Genomic DNA, 19629 nt, shown 5'->3' on the forward strand with positions numbered 1-19629 from the left:
TCATAAGTTGGAATAATATCTTGATTGTGCTGCCACACGGAAACAGTAAGAGTGACACCATGATTTTTCAGATGATATCCGATGTCGACCATGCTCTGCAACGCTTCATCGCTCAGGACCGCAACCAAGAAAGAATCAGCGCCATGTGGTAAAGCCTCCCACCGCCAATCAGACCTAGTAATTCTAGCAAGCTCACTTTGGACAATGTCAGCTGTAATCTGTGCTCCAGTAACCGTGATTAGCCCCGTAGGAGCTGCTGGTTCAGGGGCTTCTAACTTGTAGTCCGCCTCAGTAATCTGCACAAATGCCAGTTCCTTTTTCCCAGACCCAAAAAAAGATGCGCTAGGCTTTGGAATTTTTAATATCGGACACTTGGATGATAGATGTGAATTCTTCTTATTGCAAATAATACAATCAAGATCTGCCTTGCACGCTTCATTAACATGCCCACTCATTTGCATCTGAAACAAAAAGGTCTTCTTTTCTTCAAATTACCTTGATCGGTTTGCTGCTGAGGTTGTTGGTGTTGCTGTAAATTCTTTTGTGCTCCTTGCTGACTGGTTTCTGCTAACTCGCGACCTTCTAGGCACTGGCACATACTGTCTCTGTGTATTCCAACCTCGACCAGCACCCTTGCCGCGCCCTTGCGGCTCACTTCTTCCAAAATGCTGCCCATTATGCCGGCCGAAACCATCACCACGTCCACGATCGAGGGCATCGCGGCCCCGACCCTGGGCGTCGCCACGCGCGGTGCCATAGAACCCACGACCAGGTGCCGCCCCGCGTCCAGGCCCGTCGCCACGACCGTCGTCCCCGCGACCACGCCCCGGAAACGGCGCCCGCCGACCCCGATCAGAATCCCTAGGGTAGGGAGGCATCGTAGCAGCTGTGCGGCGCACGACGTCGGCGAAGGAAGGCCGGGGCGTCGGCACTCTCGTTGACGGCGCAGGACACGGACTAGGGTTGGATGAGGGAACCGTATTTCCTTGAGATGGTTTGGTGGCACCTGAAATTTTGACGAGCCTAGGCCCAGTCGGGAAAACATCCCACCAGGACCGGCCAAAATTTCTGGCCCTCTCGATTAGGATGTCTCTGCATGGTCGCGTCGGACTTGCAGACTTCTCTGGGATAAACTTCTCACTTTTCTTTGGAAAGAAAGCCTCCAAGGTGATCTCCGATGGCTGCCTTTTAGGTAGCGGACCTCTCCACGGTCGGACAACAAATCCTTTTTTTGAGAGTGGTTTGTTAGCTGAACGAATTTGCTCGGCTTTTATCGGTTGCTTCACTAACTTGTCAGATGAAGAGGAAGTCGAGGGGATGCACTGACAGTGATCCGGCATACTTCCTTCTGATTCTTTTTCAGTTTCCCACCATCTCGTACCTTTGGGAAAACCAACTTCAACCCAGAAATTCTCGACCATATGCGATTGGTCTGTGGAATCCTAAGTGAGTTGGTCTAAATTGTTGATTAGAATGCGTGCTTCCTCTGAAGTGTATCCAGCCATGAGACAATCATGGTAGGCAGCATCTTCAGGAGCGCCATGAACTGACGATGGAAGCCCTTGATTCAGACTCAGCACCTCAGGATCGGATCCTGAAGCAAGGGATGAGTAGGGGAGGGGGGGGGGGGGGGCGAAGGAGAGCAGACCTCGCTGGAGACGGGTGCTAGTGTGAGGCGCCGGCGGCGACGGCCCACTGGACGGTGCTGCAACCTTTCCAGCAAAGAAACCTCCGTCGATGAGGGCTGCGGCCACGGCTGCGAGAAGGGCGCTGCCGTCGGTGGGGTGAGAGGACACTCTTGGGCCAGGTAGCCATTGCCGGCCGGAGAGCCGCCCGCTCGGGATCGCCTCGCGATCGCCAGACCGGGAAAGCCGGGATTCAAAATTCAAACGCTGGTTCCATAGCCCACCTTTTTTTTTCTCTCCCAAACGCACTGGGTCTGTGAACAGTGTAATAGATCAGCTGAGTTGAGGAAGAAGAGCAATACATAAATATGGAACAGTTAATAATCGAAATGATTACGTTCGAAGAAAAAAGACTAAAAAAGAAATGAAACCTACATTACTTCCTCCGGGGAACTGCGGAGGAAGCTGATGAAGTAGGTCTAGGAGGATCGGAGCTGGCCGCGGAACGCGGATCCAGCTATGCTAGCGTGCGTCAGAGCAGTTTGTCTTTGTTTTGTCTCTGGAACAGTATGTTGACCTATATTAATTCTTATTAGTCCGTGCTGGAGTACGGGTTAATAGGCTAGTAGTTTTATAAACTAGATCGAAGTTAGACATATTAACCTAACTTAAATTTTGGAAAAAAGTAAACTTCACTTTGATTTTCCTTTGGTTCTCCCGGAATAGATTCAATTATTTGAGAACCGTAGCAACACAGTTAAGTATCCGTACCTCAGCTAGTGAATTATTCTCTTCGTTCATAAAAGAATGTAGTTCTTGCTTTTCGATAAATCAAATAATTTGAATTTTGACTGAAGTTATTATATAAAAAATAATAACATTCATTATATAAAATTTATTTAGAGATAAGTATTAATAATATTTATTATAAATTTGATCAACTTAAATTAATTTGATTGGCACGGATCCTATAATTATATTCTTATGTGGGCGGAGGAAATATACATGCATATGGCCGTCGAAATTAAAGGGCAGCAGGTTGTAACGAACATGGCCTAATTTAGACCATTTCGAGTGATTTTGGTGATCGTATGACAATGTAATTAATGGGACTAATATTTTTGTTGAGTGAACATTTCTAGATGCCATAGATATAGTAAAAAGGCCAAGCAAAACAAAACACGAAGAAAGAACTCAAAGAAATGTCAAATCGGACGAGTTCTGCAAATATCAGTAGCACCGGTTTAACCGATTACAGTGCACCGATTAAACTGGGAGGCATCAGATACACCGATGGGCCAGCATCGGTGCAACTTGCTGTATGTTTTGGAGATCAAGTGATGAATCTCTATAGCACCGGTTGAACCGACAGTGTAAAGAAAGGCATCGGTGTAATCAATATACTATTGCCCAGAGACGATGAGTGCATAGGAGCCAAGCATTCAGCACCGGTTGAACTGATGATCATTGGTGCATACCATCGGTCAAATGACGTCAGTAAAAGAAGATCAAGGGCAACGACTACAAGACGATCCAATGTCACCGGTTAAACCGACACTACTGCATCGGTTTAACTGATGGTTGCCGACCCAACTGCAGAAGTGTTAGAGAAGCCAATGGATAGTTTCAGCCTATGAGTGACCGGTTGAACCGACGGCAACCATCGGTTCAACCGATGCTTGGCTGATTTCTGCTAGCCGTTGGAGCAACGGCTCTAAGTCTTGGTGGCCTATATATATGTCTCACCCCGGTCATTTGAACCTTGCTGGAGTTCCAAGACATCACACCCACACCCAAGAACACCTCCAAGCTATCCAAGAGCTTAGTGATCACATCTTTAGCCCTAAGCACACATTTATGAGTGTTAGTGCTAGGTTAGCTCCTTAGAGAGTGAGAGAGCAAGGTGTTGCTGCTTTGTGGCTGGTTCTAAAGTGAACCAACAAATGTATCTTGGTGTGCTGGCCTCTTGGAGCATTGGTGGCTCGCCGGCAAGTCAACGACCCTCAGGCTTGGTGTGGAGCGGCGTCGACGACATTGTGCGGGAGACGTTGAGACCCATCCTTTGTGGTGAAGCACCTTAGTGGAAAGCGGAATAAAGGTGATCATGATTGTGTTCACGGAAGAGACTTAATTGCCGGAAGCAATAATCTTCGTGAGTGCTTCAACAACATAGATGTAGGTGTGCTTTTGTGGTTAGCCGAACCACGGGAGAAATCCTCGTGTCGAGAGTTTGCTTCCTCTCATCTCTTATTTACATTTCCACATTTTATACTTACATCTTGTGTCTTACATTTTTAGTGTAGTATCATGTTAGGATTGACTATAGGTTGCTAAAATCTTTTGAGATGGGAGTTTCACACTAGAAGAACCATAGTTACACATCTAAATCGTTTGATTTAATTTAAATTTATGTACAAATTAGTTGGAGTCTTAGGTTAAAATTTTCTTTTTACCTAATTCATCCTCTCTCTTGAATTAAAGCACCCCGATCACTTTGACAGCTGTTGCGGCTCGGCGCCCAGTCGCGGTCTCCGCCGGCAGACCATCAATTTCTTTTGCACTGGCTGTCGTCGAATAATAGTTCAGCAGAGTCTGTCCTCCATGGCGAACGACTTGGCTCACGGGGTCTCCCCTGGTTGGCTGCTAACCGCTTGGCTGGCCTGCCCTACCCTACTACTGCTGCGCTCTGCTTCTTGCGCAGTTACCAGCCACGCCGTCCTTACGACTTTCGTTTGGCCCTACCACCCGCTGCATCGTGCCTCCATCACCCGCACCAAACCCGACCCCGACCTGACTTACCCACTCACAATAAAGTTGTGTTTAGGTTATTTTGTCAAAAAAATTTGAAAGATAATCTTACTAATTTAAAGTATTAAATAAAATTTATTTACAAAAATTGTTACAAAAATGGATTGTAAATCGCGAGACGAATCTAATGAGCCTAATTAATTCATGATTAAATCATAATTAGCGGATGGTCACTGTAGCATCACTGTTGCAAACTCATAGATTAAGTAGGCTCATTAGATTCATCTCGGGATTTACAATCCGTCCGTGTAAAAAGTTTTATAAATAAATTTTATTTAATATTTCATGTATGTGTCCAAACATTCGATATGATACTTTTGGGCGTAAAATTTTGGAATCTAAACACAACCTAACTTTGTTGCAGCAGCTACAAACTTTTCTGAAAAAAAAGAAAACTTGAGACGAGGAACCTGCAAAGGTTATTCCGTAGCCCTGAGTTGTAACTGAAATAAGAGTAAAATGCACTGGGGGTCCTTAAACTAGTTGACATATTCTGTTTACATCCATGAATTTTGAAAGTGTATTTTTAGGTCCACAATCTATTCAAGTGTGTCACTTGAGGTCCAAAACACCTCTTACCGGCGTTGACCGCCTACGTGGACCGCCACGTAGATCCACGTCGGCCCCTCCCTCCTCTCTCTCTGCCTCCTCTCTCTCTCTCCTCCCTCCCTCCTCTCTCTCTCCCCCCACCCGCGTCGGCCCCTCCCTCCTCCGCCGTCCTCCAGCGCGTTGTGCTCCCTTCGCCGGCGCGGACGGGGTAGCCGGATGCGCGCCCGTCCTCCCATGGCGGCGGCTCGCCTCCCCCCGCAAGCCTCCTCCCCGGCGCTTGCGCGCGCGCCGGCAGGGCGGAGCGGCTGCGGACGCGGTAGGGCAGCGCGCAGCGGCGGCGGCCAGCGCCGGAGCAAGCAGAGCTCTCCGCGCGCATTCGTCCGCCGTGGCCGCGCGCCGCAGTCGTCGCGGACGCACGCACCCCGCCTGCGCGCATGCCGCCGCCGCGGCCACTGGGGAGAGGGATGGCGCGGAAGAAGGAGGGCCGGCCCCGCGTGCGTGTTCGTCCCGCGGCCAGCCTCGCGCCGCCCCGCCGCGCACCGCCATCCGCCGGCCTGGGGAGATCCGAGCTCTACGCCCGCCGCCGTGTGCCGGCCGCGCAGGCCGGCCCCCCCGCCGCCGCCGCCGCCGTGGCGCAGGTAGATCTACGGGTCGTGGCCGTGGAGCAGCGCTATGGCCGGCGGCGCGGGAGGGAGCTCCACCCGGATAGAGGAGGGAGGAGAGCCGCAGATCCGCGCGAAGCTGGCCGCCGGCGAGCTCGGGAAGGGAGGATACGCCGCTGCAGGGAGTGGCGCCGCCGCGAGGAAGGATCTGGACGCCGCCATGGGAGAGGGGATCGGGGGAACAGAGGGCCGCCCGGCCCTGCTCGCCACCGCTGTTGGAGAAGAGGAACGCCCGCGTCACCGTCGGAGGCACAACGCCGGAGATGAGGCAGGGACGGCGGAGGCCGCTCGAAGTCGACGCGAGAGCTGCCCTCGGGTCCTTCGCCCCCGCACCGCCGCCCTCCTCCGCCTCCCTTGCGCGCCTTCATTGGGCCGCCTGGAGAAGACCGAGGAGGAGCCGCCTCCTCTGTTCCGCGCGTACTCCACCGCCGCGGCCTCCACTGGCGGGAGGGTGGCGGTGCCGTTGCCGTCGCCAAGAGAGAGAGAAATCCGCGGCGCCGCTCCCACGAACCCCACGGCGCCGGTGACCAGCACAGACAGGCCCCTATCACGCCGAGAAGCCGCGAGGCCGCCGCAGCTTCGCGCGCTCTGCTTGCTCCGGCGTTGGCCGCCGTCGCTGCGTGCGGCCCTACCGTGTCCGTGGCTGCTCCGCCCTGCCGGCGCGCGCGCAAGTGCCGGGGAGGAGGCTTGCGGGGGGGAGGCTAGCCGCCGCCGCCATGGGAGGACGGGCGCGCATCCGGCCACCCCGTCCGCGCAGGCGAAGGGAGCACAACGCGCTGGAGGACGGCAGAGCAGGGAAGGGCCGACGCGGGTGGGGGGGGGAGAGAGAGAGAGGAGGGAGGGGCTGACGTGGATCTACGTGGCGGTCCACATAGGCGGTCAACGCCGGTAAGAGGTGTTTTGGACCTCAAGTGACACACTTGAATAGATTGTGGACCTAAAAATGCACTTTCAAAGTTCATAGACCTAAACAGAATAGGTCAACTAGTTTAAGGACCCCCAGTGCATTTTACTCCTGAAATAATATGGATTGGCCCCTTCGTGCTGGCAATTCAGTACTGAAGTTGGCATCCAGTGTAAATTGTATTTATGGATGTGTCTGGGGACTTTAGATGCACAGGAAATCAAATTTAAAATAGGAACTGTATTCAAAATAAAACTAAGCAGGATGCATTCAAAGTTTCAAACACAAAACCTTTAGCTGATCAGAAGTAGTTCTTTAAAATTTGAAGTTCTACTCCTGTCACACCCGGTTTTAAGGACAAAACCGAATGCATATCTATATGTATGTCAGGATCAAGTTTTATACATATAGAGATATTATAAGTAAATAATCAGTAACAGTATCACGTAAAAGAAAATTAAAACAATTAAAAGACTATCAGAGTTATATAGCTTATCCTGCAAACGAAGGCTCCAAACTTCACAGGCAATCGACTGGGAGTTGCGTGCGCCTAGAACTCAGCAACATCTTCAAAAAAAACTTCACCACAACTTTCTCCTTCTGAGCAGCAATAAGCAAGGGTGAGTACACTTATGGTTGGTACTCAACAAGGCCACAAGAAATAACCAGAAAGTGATTTAAATCCATCTTTAAGTTTATTAATCATGTGAGGGTCCAAGCCGCTCTTGACCGTGAGCACGGCTAACCGGTTAGTTTTAACTATGCAGAGGTTGTACACTTTCACCACAATTCGCGTAAAAGTTCCGAAGAACTTTGAACCCAACCATGCAAGTGCGGGCCAAGCACCATATCACACTTCCTTAGGTATGACTGCATAGGGACGCTACGAGGCCTTTACAAAGAATTCCTATATGTAAGTGTTGGTCCCAACAATTGCAGTCCCTCAGAAGACACAGCTTCCTTCACCTGCTCCACGACTCAAGCCCAAACACCACCAAACGAGCCACCCCAACACCACATATAGTTCATCTAATTAATCAGCCAAGACCAGAGCCATATAGTATTGTGGTTGTACTGTTTTCCTGGGTGGTTCCCATGTTCCAATTAAACATAATATTCTTGTAAATAAAGTATAGATAGAAGTATGGTTAGGGTCACTTGCCTTTCATCAACAAAAGCTACTCTTACTGCTCTTCACTGCTCTTCAATTCTTGCTCGCTTGTAAAACTTGATCTTCAATCTTTGAACAATGATCCTTCGACTCGGAACAATCATCGAGCAAACATATAAAGCAAACAAGAAGATACATCTAAGAACAATACACCAAAACAAAAGAAAGGCTTTAAAAGAGCGTACTAAAGGATAGGGGTCATTGCTACGGTTACGAAAGCGCAAGAAACACAGAAAACGGAACTAAAACGGCGATTCTATAGACTAAACGGTGCTTCAACGATCTAGTCGCAATTAACTATAGAGTTGAAGACTAGCGGGAAAGATTTGCAAGTCATAGCAAACTGTGCTCACAGAGGATAACAAGGTCATAAAGCTATCGCACACGTTGCAAGGATCACGTGAGCGCGAGAATTGAAGAAAACGGAGATAAAACGAAGAAGTTATGGCTAAAACGGTGCACCAGGGACATGTTTGTGAGAGTTTTGAACTTCCAGGGGCTAGCATCAAAGAAATCAGGGCTAAACACCTAATTAAACCCTATACGCAGGGGCTAACAAGCAAAAACAAGGTCCAGGGATGGAGGGTCCTATTTCTGGGAAAGACAGGGGCTAAAACAGAAAAGAAAGGACCTTTTTGCAATTATTTTTGAACTAGATTGGACCAAGGGTTGATTTCAAGAAAACTGAGGGGCTCTTTTGCAAAATTTCATCAGTTGACCGTTATATAGCTGGTTTGACTCGGGCTAGATTGGATCTGGGCCGCTGGATTTCGATCGAACGGCTAGGATTGGATCGGGCGGGTAGCGGCGGCGCAAGGCACCGGCGGTGACACTGCGCGGCGGCGGAGCTCACTGGCGTTGGTTGAAACGGCCGTCCAGGCTTTGATTCGACTCGGGTTTGGTACAGAAAGCGAGAGAGCGGCATGGCGAACTCGACTGGGTGCTCTGCGCGGGGTATAGGCGAGCGGAGCAGGGCTCACGACGGTGAGGGGCGGCGCGACCGTAGGAGCTTGCTCCGACGAGCAAATCCGGGCGAGAAAGAGCAAGAGAGAGAGAGAAAAGGATTCGGCGACTTGTCTCACCCTGGCGCGAAGCTCTGGAGCAGCTCGAACACGACGGGGAGGTGGCGAAGCGGCGGAACGCGAGCGGCGGCCGAGCCCGAGCAGAGAGGGCGGCGCGAGCTAGGGTTTCAAGGCGAAGGCGGCGGCTGCGACTTGATGCGGGTCAAGGGGGTGGTCCGCGCGGCGCCTTTATAGGGGCGGGGATGGGCCTCGGCGTGCGGGCCACGCCAAGCTCGGACGGCGCGTGGCGTGCGGTGGCCGGACTCTGCGAGAGTCCGCTCGTATCGGGGAATGGGACGGCCCTGACGTGCGGGTCCCACACGGCAGTGAGAGTGAGAGGGGAGTGGCCGGGTTGGGCTGGAAAAGAAGATGGGCCCGCAGGGGGGGTTCTGGGCCGGGAAAAAGAAAGGAAAAGGAAGAGGGGTTGGGCCTCCAGGGCTGAAATGGTTTAGGAGAAAAGGAAAATGTTTTTCATTTCCTGAAAAGAACTCAAACACATTCATTTGAATTTAAATTAGGAGAATTTAAATTCAACTGAACCCAAACAATAAAATAAATGCAATTCAGCATGAATGCATAACAACCAAAACGACCTCATTTAATTTAGAAGACAACCAATTATTATTATTTTTTGTACAAAATTCCCTGAAAAGAAAATAAATGTTGGCAAACTTTTAAAAATTATGAGAAAATTATTGTTTTATTTTTAATTTTAATCACATCCTGAAATCCAAAAATTTTAGGGGTGACAACTCCTGAAAAACTTTCACAAATGATGGATATATATTCATGAAACATGACAGGACTAATCCTGCAATTCTTCTGTCCATGTATACATAATTTTGAGTTCAGAAAAATGCTCATGTTTCCGGTACTAATTCAAAATTTAAGCTATCAGAAAATACAGATTCCTTTAGGCCCACTAACTTTATCTGCTCTGAAAGCTAATAAACATCCTTACTGCACAATGTTCTTCTCGCACCACGCAATCACCGATTCCCTATTCTGCTTGTTATATCTCAGCCAGCTTCTCCTTTGCCTTCTGAGGAATGTTGAGTACTCTATCCTGCTTGTGATGAGTGGATTGTCAACCGTGCGGTGTGATCGTGCGCTTGGTCTTTGGATTGCAGGTACACGGGCGTCGAGTGTCGACGGGGAGCTGCCGTGGAGGTGCTGTGGCCGATGGACCGTGCGGTGGACGGCAGTGAAGGGCAGACGGGACCAGAGCTCGGACCGAGCGGCAGCTGTGGTGTCCACTCCTAGATCGAGGGCGCAAGCGGCGACGGAAGGCGGGTTTCTTGGTTTGCGCCACAAAACCAAGGAGGCGGATGGCGGTTGAAGACGCCAAGTCGTGGAGCCACGGGCGTCGGTCTCGGGACTGACGAAGGCGACGGGCGTCGACGGCGTCTAGGGCCTCGCTGCGGGCGAGGAGGTGACGGGCGTCGGGCGGCGTCTAGGGCCGTCAGAAGGCTGAGGCGGGAACGGCGTCTAGGGCCACGGCGCGGAGGTGGGAATCTTCCCGCGCGTGAGGTTTTGGCGGTTTTCTCAAAACTGGCCACCTACCCGGGTTTCGCGGACCCTCCAAAACTGCGGACTGGATCTTCATCAAGACGGAGGCATCGCGGAGAAGACTTCGTTTCGAAGAAAGAACCTCGGCCGTCAGATGAGATCGTGTACAGGGGGTGCTGCAGGCCAACCGGTCTGACCGGTCCCTGGCACCGGTCTGACCGGTCTAACCAACCAGTCTGACCAGTCCAGCATACCGGTCTGACCGGTCCCGCAGGTATAAATACCCCTTCACTTGTGTTTGGTTAAGTGCGGCTTTTGTAATTGTGTCCGTGAATTGTCTCTACTCCCAGGCCGCCGCCTCTGTGTTCCTCTCCCCCTGTTCATCTCTTTAGGGTAGATTTGAATGTTGTTTGTGTGAGAACTCTTGTGGATTTGATTGGGAAAGGAGGCCCTAACCTCATCGTGCCCTCTGAGCGGTTTGAATCAATCCATCTCCTCGTTTTGTGCCTTGTTTGATGAAATTTCGATTTCATTTTTGGTGCACTTGATTGCGAGGAGTCCACGAGTTCTTTGCCGTGATTCCCATGCCTCTATTTTGCTCTTGAACCCTCTGGAATCACTAGCCCGTCCAAATTCGATTTCTTGGAGACTAGAGAAAACCCCACCCCCTTTGATCTCATCCCGAAATTCTCGTGCTATGGATATCTTTAGGATGAGATTTCTTGGGGATTCACTCTTGGGGTAGGGACGAAGCTATCCTCCAAGTTTCATCCGATTTGGACGCGATTTGCTCTCGATTCACGGTTTGGAACTAAATTTTCGGGGTTTTTTGGACGCCACCAGTCAGACCGGTAGGAGAGACCGGTCAGACCGATCTGCCTGTTTTTGAACTGCTTGACCGGTCAGACCGGCCTTCTATACCGGTCAGACTGGTCTGTGCCTGAGCTACTTCGTTTTGAGTTGGTTCTCACGCTTTTGCTTCCACGTTGCAATTCGAGTTTTCAGAGTTGAGATAGCTTGTTCATAGCTATTCTCACTGATCTCGGTTTGAGGGTTTGCGGTGACTTTGGGACATCGGCCGACGGTTTTGAAATTTCGAAGAAATTTTGATCGGCTCCCATTCACCCCCCCTCTGGTCGCCGGCTTCGGTCCTTCAATTGGTATCAGAGCTTGGTTGAGGTTTTCAGTACCTTAACCGGTTCGAAAACCACTCGGCGACCATGGCGAGTCTTGGTAAGATCCCGGTGTTTTCCGGTGAGGATTATGCCTACTGGAAGGTTCGCATGAGAGCCTTCCAGCAGAGCATGGGAGCCGATGTCTGGGAGATTACCACGAACCAGCTTTACGAGGTGCTGGCTGTTCGGACCACGCCTCTTCAGGTGACCCAGCACGAGGCTAACGCCAAGGTTGTCAATGCCTTGTTCGTTGGCGTTTCTCGTGCGGAGTTCTCACGCGTCCAGGGTTTTCAGGAAGCCCACAAGATTTGGACGTGCCTTGAGAACTACCACGAGGGTACACCTCAGGTGAAGGCCAGACTGTTCGAGACTCACCGGCGTGAGTATGAGAACTTCACACAGGAGCCGGGTGAGAGCATTGACCTGATGTTCAGTGGTTTTCAGTCGATTGTGAACAAGGTCAATGCGAACAGATCTGCTGGTGCTCTTGAGTACACAGAGCACGAGAAGGCTCTCAAGTTGCTCTATGCACTTGACCGCTCTGTGTGGGATCTCAAGGTGAACATGATCATTGAGTCTGCATGCTATGAGACTCTGACCGTGAACGAGCTTTTCAGCAAGCTCAAGGCCACGGAGGTGGATAACCAGACACGAGCCAAGCTCAATGGTGCCCCTCCTTCCAAGAGCGTTGCTCTTGTGACTGGCCTAGGTGGATCGAGCTCTAACGCTAACACTGCTCTTGGCTTTTCTCTTGCCTCTTTGTCTTCTGTTTTAGGTGAGCAGCTGGAGACGCTGGGCGACGACGACTTGTGCCTCCTCATCAGCAAGTTCCAGCGCGTCTACCACAACAGGCAGAGGAAGAAGAACCTCGGGTGCTACAACTGCGGCGATCTGAACCACTTCATCGCCGATTGTCCCAAGAAGTCCGGCGGTGGCCAGAACAACTCCTTCGACTACTACCGCCACCGCGACCGCGACGAGGGAGGCTCCAACAAGGAGCGTCGGCGCCACAAGCACCGCAGTCGTGACCGGGGAGGACGCTTCGACAAGGAGTCGCTCAAGAAGCGCTTCGAGTACAAGGCCAAGAAGCGGGAAAAAGGCCTTCCTGGCGCAGCTCAGCGACCTCGACAAGAGCTCCGACACCGACCGCTCTTCTTCACCGACCTCCGACGACGACGACAAGAAGAAGAAGAAGCGGGACAAGGAAGCCACCGGCTTCATCGGCCTTTGCTTGGCGGCCGGTCGGCGCAAGAGCTTCTGCACCATGGCGGGCGAAGCTGATGGTGCTCGTGTGTCTTTGGGTGGACATGCTACACCGATGCACTCCGGCTCTTCTCCTGGATCCGAGAGCGATTCATAGGTAAACTCCACGATCGACCTGCTTGATACAGAGGTTAGGGAGTTTTACGCCGCTCTCGACAACCAGAAGAGGCTGCTTAAGGAAGCAGCTAGAGAGCGTAGAAAGCTTATGGCTGAGCTGGCTTGTGCTAGGGAGAAATCTAGTGAGGATGAGTGCGCTAGCTGCATATCTCACATAAATGATCTTGTTGCTCTCTGTGCCAAGCATGATGAGAACGTCGCGAACTTAGATGTTGCTAAGACTTCACTTTCTGACGTGTCTCACGAGCTAGCCAAGGCCAAGCATGAGCTTGAACTTGTCAAGGACGCTCCCATTGTTAGTGATGTGCTTGAATGCGATGAGTGTCCTATCTTCAAGTCTGATCTAGCTTCTTTGCAGTCCAAGTTTGCTACTGTTATTTGTGAACTAGAGGAGCTTAGATCCAGTCCTGTTTTGCTTGGTGCTTGTAAGCTTTGTCCCATACTTAGGTCGGAGATAGAGGAGAAGAACGCTTTGATCAAGTCTTTTGGAAAGACTAAGGTCGTGGAGTCTAGCCCACCTATTGACTACTCTGTTTGCCCTGGTTTGATATCTGATTTGGATAATCTTGCGGTAGATAAAGCCAACCTGGAGAATGAGAATACCTATCTTAGGGTGATTCTGAGTTGGGTTTCTAGCAGTGAGCCGCAGTTGGGCATGATGATTAAGCAGTTCAAGCGTGGTGATGGGTTTGGGGTCGGTTACACATATACGAAGTCAGACTTTGACAGGTTGTATGGTAAGATTGGCAAGGCTGCTGGAAACACTGCTAGCACGAGCACGCAGCCTTCACTTGTTGACCCCGCGGAAGGTGTGCTTAAAGAACCACCGAAAGCACCTCCGCAGAAGCAGGTTTGGGTTCCAAAGCCCAATGTGCTGAGGAATCCCCTCGATGTGCTCCCTACTGCCACAGCCCAGGTTGCCCAGAAGAAGAGGGCTGCTCCTCCCCGTCCGCAGGCTAGGCCTCCACCTCCCAAGCGTGAGGTGAGGTATCACTGCGAGTTCTGTGATAGGGAAGGTCACCTGGAGGAATTTTGCTTCAGGAGGAATCGGGATGTGAGGAGAGAGCAGGAGAGACGGAACGCGGACATGTACTCTGCTCGGGTGCATGGTCCTCCTCGGCGTGGTGATAGGCGAGATGCTAGGGCACGCCATGTAGGTGGAGTTCAGGGAGACGGTGGTGGTTACCGTGCTCCAGCGGGTGGTCGCTTTGCCGGCCGTGCTCCTGGTCGTTTTCAGTACGGCTATGGACCACGGGACCGAGGCTTTGGAGGAGGTTTTGAAGCTCCACGCTTTCCTCGCGGTGGTGTTCGTCAGTCATGCGGTAGACAGGACGGGGGATACGCTTTGTCTGGTTTTGCTAACCCTTCTGTAGAGCAAATGGCTCGACACTGGTTTGCTTCTCACTTTGCTAACCCTAGTGTTGAGACATTTGCTCACCCTTTGTCTCACTACTGATGTGCAGGTCGGAGGCTTGGAGAACAGGTGGATCATGGACTCTGGTTGTTCGCGCCACATGACCGGAAATGACAAATGGTTCTCCAGCCTCACCCCAATGCGCTCAAAGGAGTACATTGTGTTCGGGGATAATGGAAGAGGAAAGGTATGCGGACTTGGCGCTGTTCGAGTTTCTGATCGCTTTACCCTGAGAGAAATTGCTTTGGTTTCGAATCTTGGTTTTAATTTGCTCTCTGTCTCGCAACTTCTTGATGAGGGGTTTGAGGTTCGCTTCAAGGAGGGCTGTTCGCGTGTTTTGGATTCCAGGGGAGATTTGGTTTGCCAGATTACACCTCGCGATCGGGTTTTCTTGGTTGACTTCTCTGGAACTCCTTTTGGCCCTTCTCATTGCTTGATGGCTGGTCCTTCTTCTGATTTGTGGAAGTGGCATAGGAGACTTGGACATTTGAGCTTCGATTTGTTGTCGAGACTAAGCTCACTTAGCCTGATCCGAGGATTGCCCAAATTGAAGTTTGAAAAGGACCTTGTTTGCCATCCGTGTCACCACGGGAAGATGATTGCCGCTTCTCATCCACCTGTTAATCAGGTGATGACCGCTCACCCTGGAGAGTTGTTACACATGGACACAGTTGGTCCTTCTAGGGTGATGTCTGTTGGTTGGAAGTGGTACGTGCTTGTGATTGTGGATGACTTTTCTCGCTATTCTTGGGTCTTTTTCATGAGAACCAAGGATGAGACTTTCGAGTTTGTTCGAGACTTGATCTTGAGGTTGAGAAACGAGTTACCCCAGGCCATGAGAGCGATCCGCAGTGACAATGGCACAGAATTCAAAAACGCTCATTTTGACGCCTTTTGCACTGATCAAGGGCTTGGACACCAGTATTCTTCTCCCTACACTCCACAGCAAAATGGAGTTGTAAACCGGAAGAATCGGACGCTGGTTGAGATGGCGAGGACGATGCTCGATGAGCATAGGACTCTTCGCAAATACTGGGCTGAGGCGGTTAACACCGCTTGTTACGTGTCCAACTGCATTTTCTTGCGTGCCTTCATGCACATGACTTCTTATGAGTTGCGGTTTGGACGCCAGCCCCGTGTTGACCATCTCAGAGTTTTCGGTTGCCGGTGCTTTGTGCCGAAAGATGGAAATCTTGATAAGTTTGAGTCTTGCTCGTCTGACGGTATTTTTCTCGGTTATGCTTTTCACTCTAGAGCGTACCGTGTGCTGATTATTGATACTAACATCGTCAGAGAGACTTGTGAAGTCACTTTCGACGAGACTGCACCGTGCAATTCTTCTGTCTTTGAAGTTGCAGGAGATGATGAGCTCGGCACCTCCATCTTTGAAGATGAGGAGGAAGAAGCTGCAGAGGGCGATGCTGAGGCTACCACGCGTGCTGTGGACCCAGCTATTTCTGCCACGAGCTCGGACGATGACGACGGCCCCGATCCGACTACGTCTACTTCCCGGGGGCTGATCGAGGAGGTGACTCAGGCTTCACCAGCTGCACCTGAGGAGGCACCAGCTTTGGTTGAGGAGGAGGCGACTTCGACACGGGAGGCACCGCGACACATTCAGCGTCGCCATCCCCCTCAACAGATGCTAGGTGATCTCAACGAGCGAGTCACCAGGTCCAAGGTAACAAGTATCGCTGGCTTTGCGCATTCAGCGTTTGTTGCCTCTTTTGAGCCCAAAGATATTGGACACGCTCTTTCTGATTCTAATTGGGTCAATGCCATGCATGAGAAACCAAGTTTGGGTCTTAGTCGAGCCTCCACCTGCTTGTAATTCCATCGGAACGAAGTGGGTTTTCAAAAACAAGCAGGGTGAAGATGGTTTGGTTGTTCGAAACAAGGCTCGTCTTGTTGCCCAGGGGTTTTGCCAAAAAGAGGATATTGATTTTGAGGAAACTTTTGCCCCTGTTGCTCGTTTGGAAGCTATTCGAATCTTTTTTGCATTTGCTGCTTCCAAGGGTTTTAAGGTTTTCCAAATGGATGTTAAATCTGCCTTCTTGAATGGCTTTATCGAAGAAGAGGTTTATGTGAAGCAACCCCCTGGTTTCGAAAATCCCAAGTTTCCAAACCGTGTTTATAAACTTCAGAAAGCTCTTTACGGTTTGAAACAGGCACCTAGAGCTTGGTATGATAGATTGAAAACCTTTTTGCTGGCTCAGGGCTTTAAAATGGGATGTGTGGATAAAACTTTGTTCCTCATGCGATCTGGCACTGATTTCCTTTTGGTTCAGATATACGTGGATGATATTATCATTGGTGGCTCTTCTCACGCTCTTGTCTCCAAGTTTTCTGAGCAGATGTCCAGGGAGTTCGAGATGAGCATGATGGGTGAGCTGCATTTCTTCCTCGGGCTGCAGATCAAGCAAACTCCTCAGGGCACCTTTGTCCATCAAGCCAAGTACACTAGAGACTTGCTGCTGAAGTTCGACATGAGCGACTTGTCTCCTCAGCCGACTCCGATCATCACATCGACGGCGCTTGATGAGGACTTGGACGGTGAGGCGGTGGACCAGAAGGAGTACAGGAGCATGATCGGCTCTCTCCTGTACCTGACGGCGACGCGACCGGACATCCAGTTCGGCGTCTGCCTCTGCGCGCGGTATCAGGCTTCGCCGCGCACCTCCCACAGGCAGGTGGTGAAACGCATCTTCGGGTATCTGAAATTCACCCTTGAATTTGGTCTTTGGTATTCTGCGGATTCTTCTCTGGTTTTGGTGGGCTTTTCTGATGCCGATTTTGGTGGGTGTCGGTTGGATCGCAAGTCGACATCCGGCACTTGTCAATTTCTCGGTACATCTTTGGTGTCTTGGTCCTCTCGCAAGCAGGCTAGCGTAGCGCTTTCTTCCACAGAAGCTGAGTATGTTGCCGCTGCTAGCTGCTGCTCCCAGATATTTTGGATGAAACAAACCTTGCATGATTATGGCTTGAGTTTTGGTAGGGTTCCCATCTTTGTAGACAACATGTCAGCCATTAGCATTGCAAAGAACCCTGTCCTACACTCCAGAACCAAGCACATAGACATCTGATTCCATTTCCTGCGAGACAACCCTGAGAGAGGACACATAGACCTGATCTATGTCTCTTCAGAGAGGCAAACCGCAGATATTCTCACCAAGCCGCTTGAGCAGGACACTTTTGCTCGCTTGCGAGGGGAGCTTGGGGTTTGTTACCCCTTTTGATTGCTAACTTTTCTGTGGTTAGTTTTGTAGATTTTATTTGCTTCTCTTTGTTTTCTAGGTTTGGTAGTTGCATTGTGCATATGCATTGTACATTTTTGCATTTTGCATTGTCTCACTTGCACTAGCATTCTTGTATACATTGCTATGATCATCTAGTGCCTGCTAGTGTGGGTTGATAAACTTGATCATGTATAGCTTGCTCCATTGTGTATATGACATCATCTGAGTTAAGCTATTTTGATTTGAAAATATGAAAACATGATCACCCTGTCTTGGCTACTAGCATGTTAGGGCGTGTTGATATGCTTTGCTATCTTATTCATGCTAGTATAGCCTTTTGTTCAGCAATTCATACTAGAAATGATCTAAATCTAATAAAATTGCTTGAACTGTTCTTGAAATGGATTGAAAAGATCCAGGTGGGATTGCTTGTTGCACTGACCGAGCTTTCGGGACGGCTCACTTTGCACTTGTGCGAACCCGGGCAAGGCTGTGCATGACTGAAACGAGTGCTTTAAGCTTCTGATTGTCTTTTGGCATAGGCTTGGCCTCGTTGCTAAGTAAAGCATGACAAGCTTTCAACCCTGGCATTTAGAATTGATTGAGATAAATTTGATTGAAAAATGAATGTTGGCAACTTGTTTTGGCTGGTTTGGCTCACCTGTATGAGTTTGAGTAGCACTGCTTTCCATTTCCTACTTGTTAGTGCTAGATCATGGGTGATGCTTTTATTTCTCTTAAACTGAACTTGCCTAGCTCTAGACTGATTTGATATACCATGTTGAGCTAGATGCAGGTCTTGTTTATGGATGCACACGTGTTTGTGACTAGATGTTGCTCATATCCTTGTATCCCTGAATGCTTTCACTTACACCTCCTGCATTGCATTCATGGCATAGCATCTATTCAGGGGGAGTCTTAGCTTTAGGGGGAGCTTTAGGTCTTTTTAGCCTTGATGTGTGCATGTGCCAACAAGGGGGAGAATTTTGGGAGAAGTGATCGAACAAGGGGGAGACTTGATCGAACAAGGGGGAGACTTGTTTGATTTTTGAAAAACTTGTTGTGCACAGGGCTTTGAGAGTGCGTCATTTTGGGAGAGTTGCACTTGTGAGAGGGAAAAGCTTTACTTGGGGAGTTTCTGCTTTGATTTGGCTCCTAGTTTTCTCGTTTTCCCTCTGTTTCTTGCATGACTGCGTCGAGCGTTACCTCTGTCTTTGAGGAGTCATGTTTTGGATTTTGATCGATTGCGTCGAGCTGTTGCCCTTGTCTTAGGGAATCGATCTTTGCTTGAGTAAGTGACTGTTCTTGCCTTTCTGAGCTTTTCGTCACTTGCTTGAGTTCTTTTCCTTCGTGCTTCTTTGTTCTTCTCTGGTTTCACTTCTCTTGGTTCGTTTGTGGTGTGTTGACAATGCACTCATCAAGGGGGAGATTGAGGAATGTTGAGTACTCTATCCTGCTTGTGATGAGTGAATTGTCAACCGTGCAGTGTGATCGTGTGCTTGGTCTTTGGATTGTAGGTACACGGGCGTCGAGTGTCGACGGGGAGCTGCAGTGGAGGTGATGTGGCCGATGGACCGTGCGGTGGACGGCGGTGAACGGCAGCCGGGACCGGAGCTCGGACCGGGCGGCAGCTGTGGCGTCCACTCCTGGATCGAGGGCGCAAGCGGCGACGGAAGGCGGGTTTCTTGGTTTGCGCCACAAAACCAAGGAGACGGACAGCGGTTGAAGACGCCAAGTCGTGGAGGCACGGGCGTCGGTCTCGGGACTGACGGAGGCGACGGGCGTCGACGGCGTCTAGGGCCTCGCTGCGGGCGAGGAGGTGACAGGCGTCGGGCGGAGTCTAGGGCCGTCAGAAGGCCGAGGCGGGAACGGCGTCTAGGGCCACGGCGTGGAGGCGGGAATATTCCCGCGCGTGAGGTTTTGGCGGTTTTCTCAAAACCGGCCACCTACCCGGGTTTCGCGGACCCTCCAAAACCGTGGACTGGATCTTCATCAAGACGGCGGCATCGCGGAGAAGACTTCATTTTGAAGAAAGAACCTCGGCCGTCGGATGAGATCGTGTACAGGGGGTGCTGCAGGCCAACCGGTCTGACCGGTCCCTGGCACCGGTCTGACCGGTCCAACCAACCGGTTTG

Source organism: Panicum virgatum, chromosome 2N (assembly GCF_016808335.1).
Source record: "Panicum virgatum strain AP13 chromosome 2N, P.virgatum_v5, whole genome shotgun sequence".
NCBI classification, from domain to species: Eukaryota; Viridiplantae; Streptophyta; class Magnoliopsida; order Poales; family Poaceae; genus Panicum; species Panicum virgatum.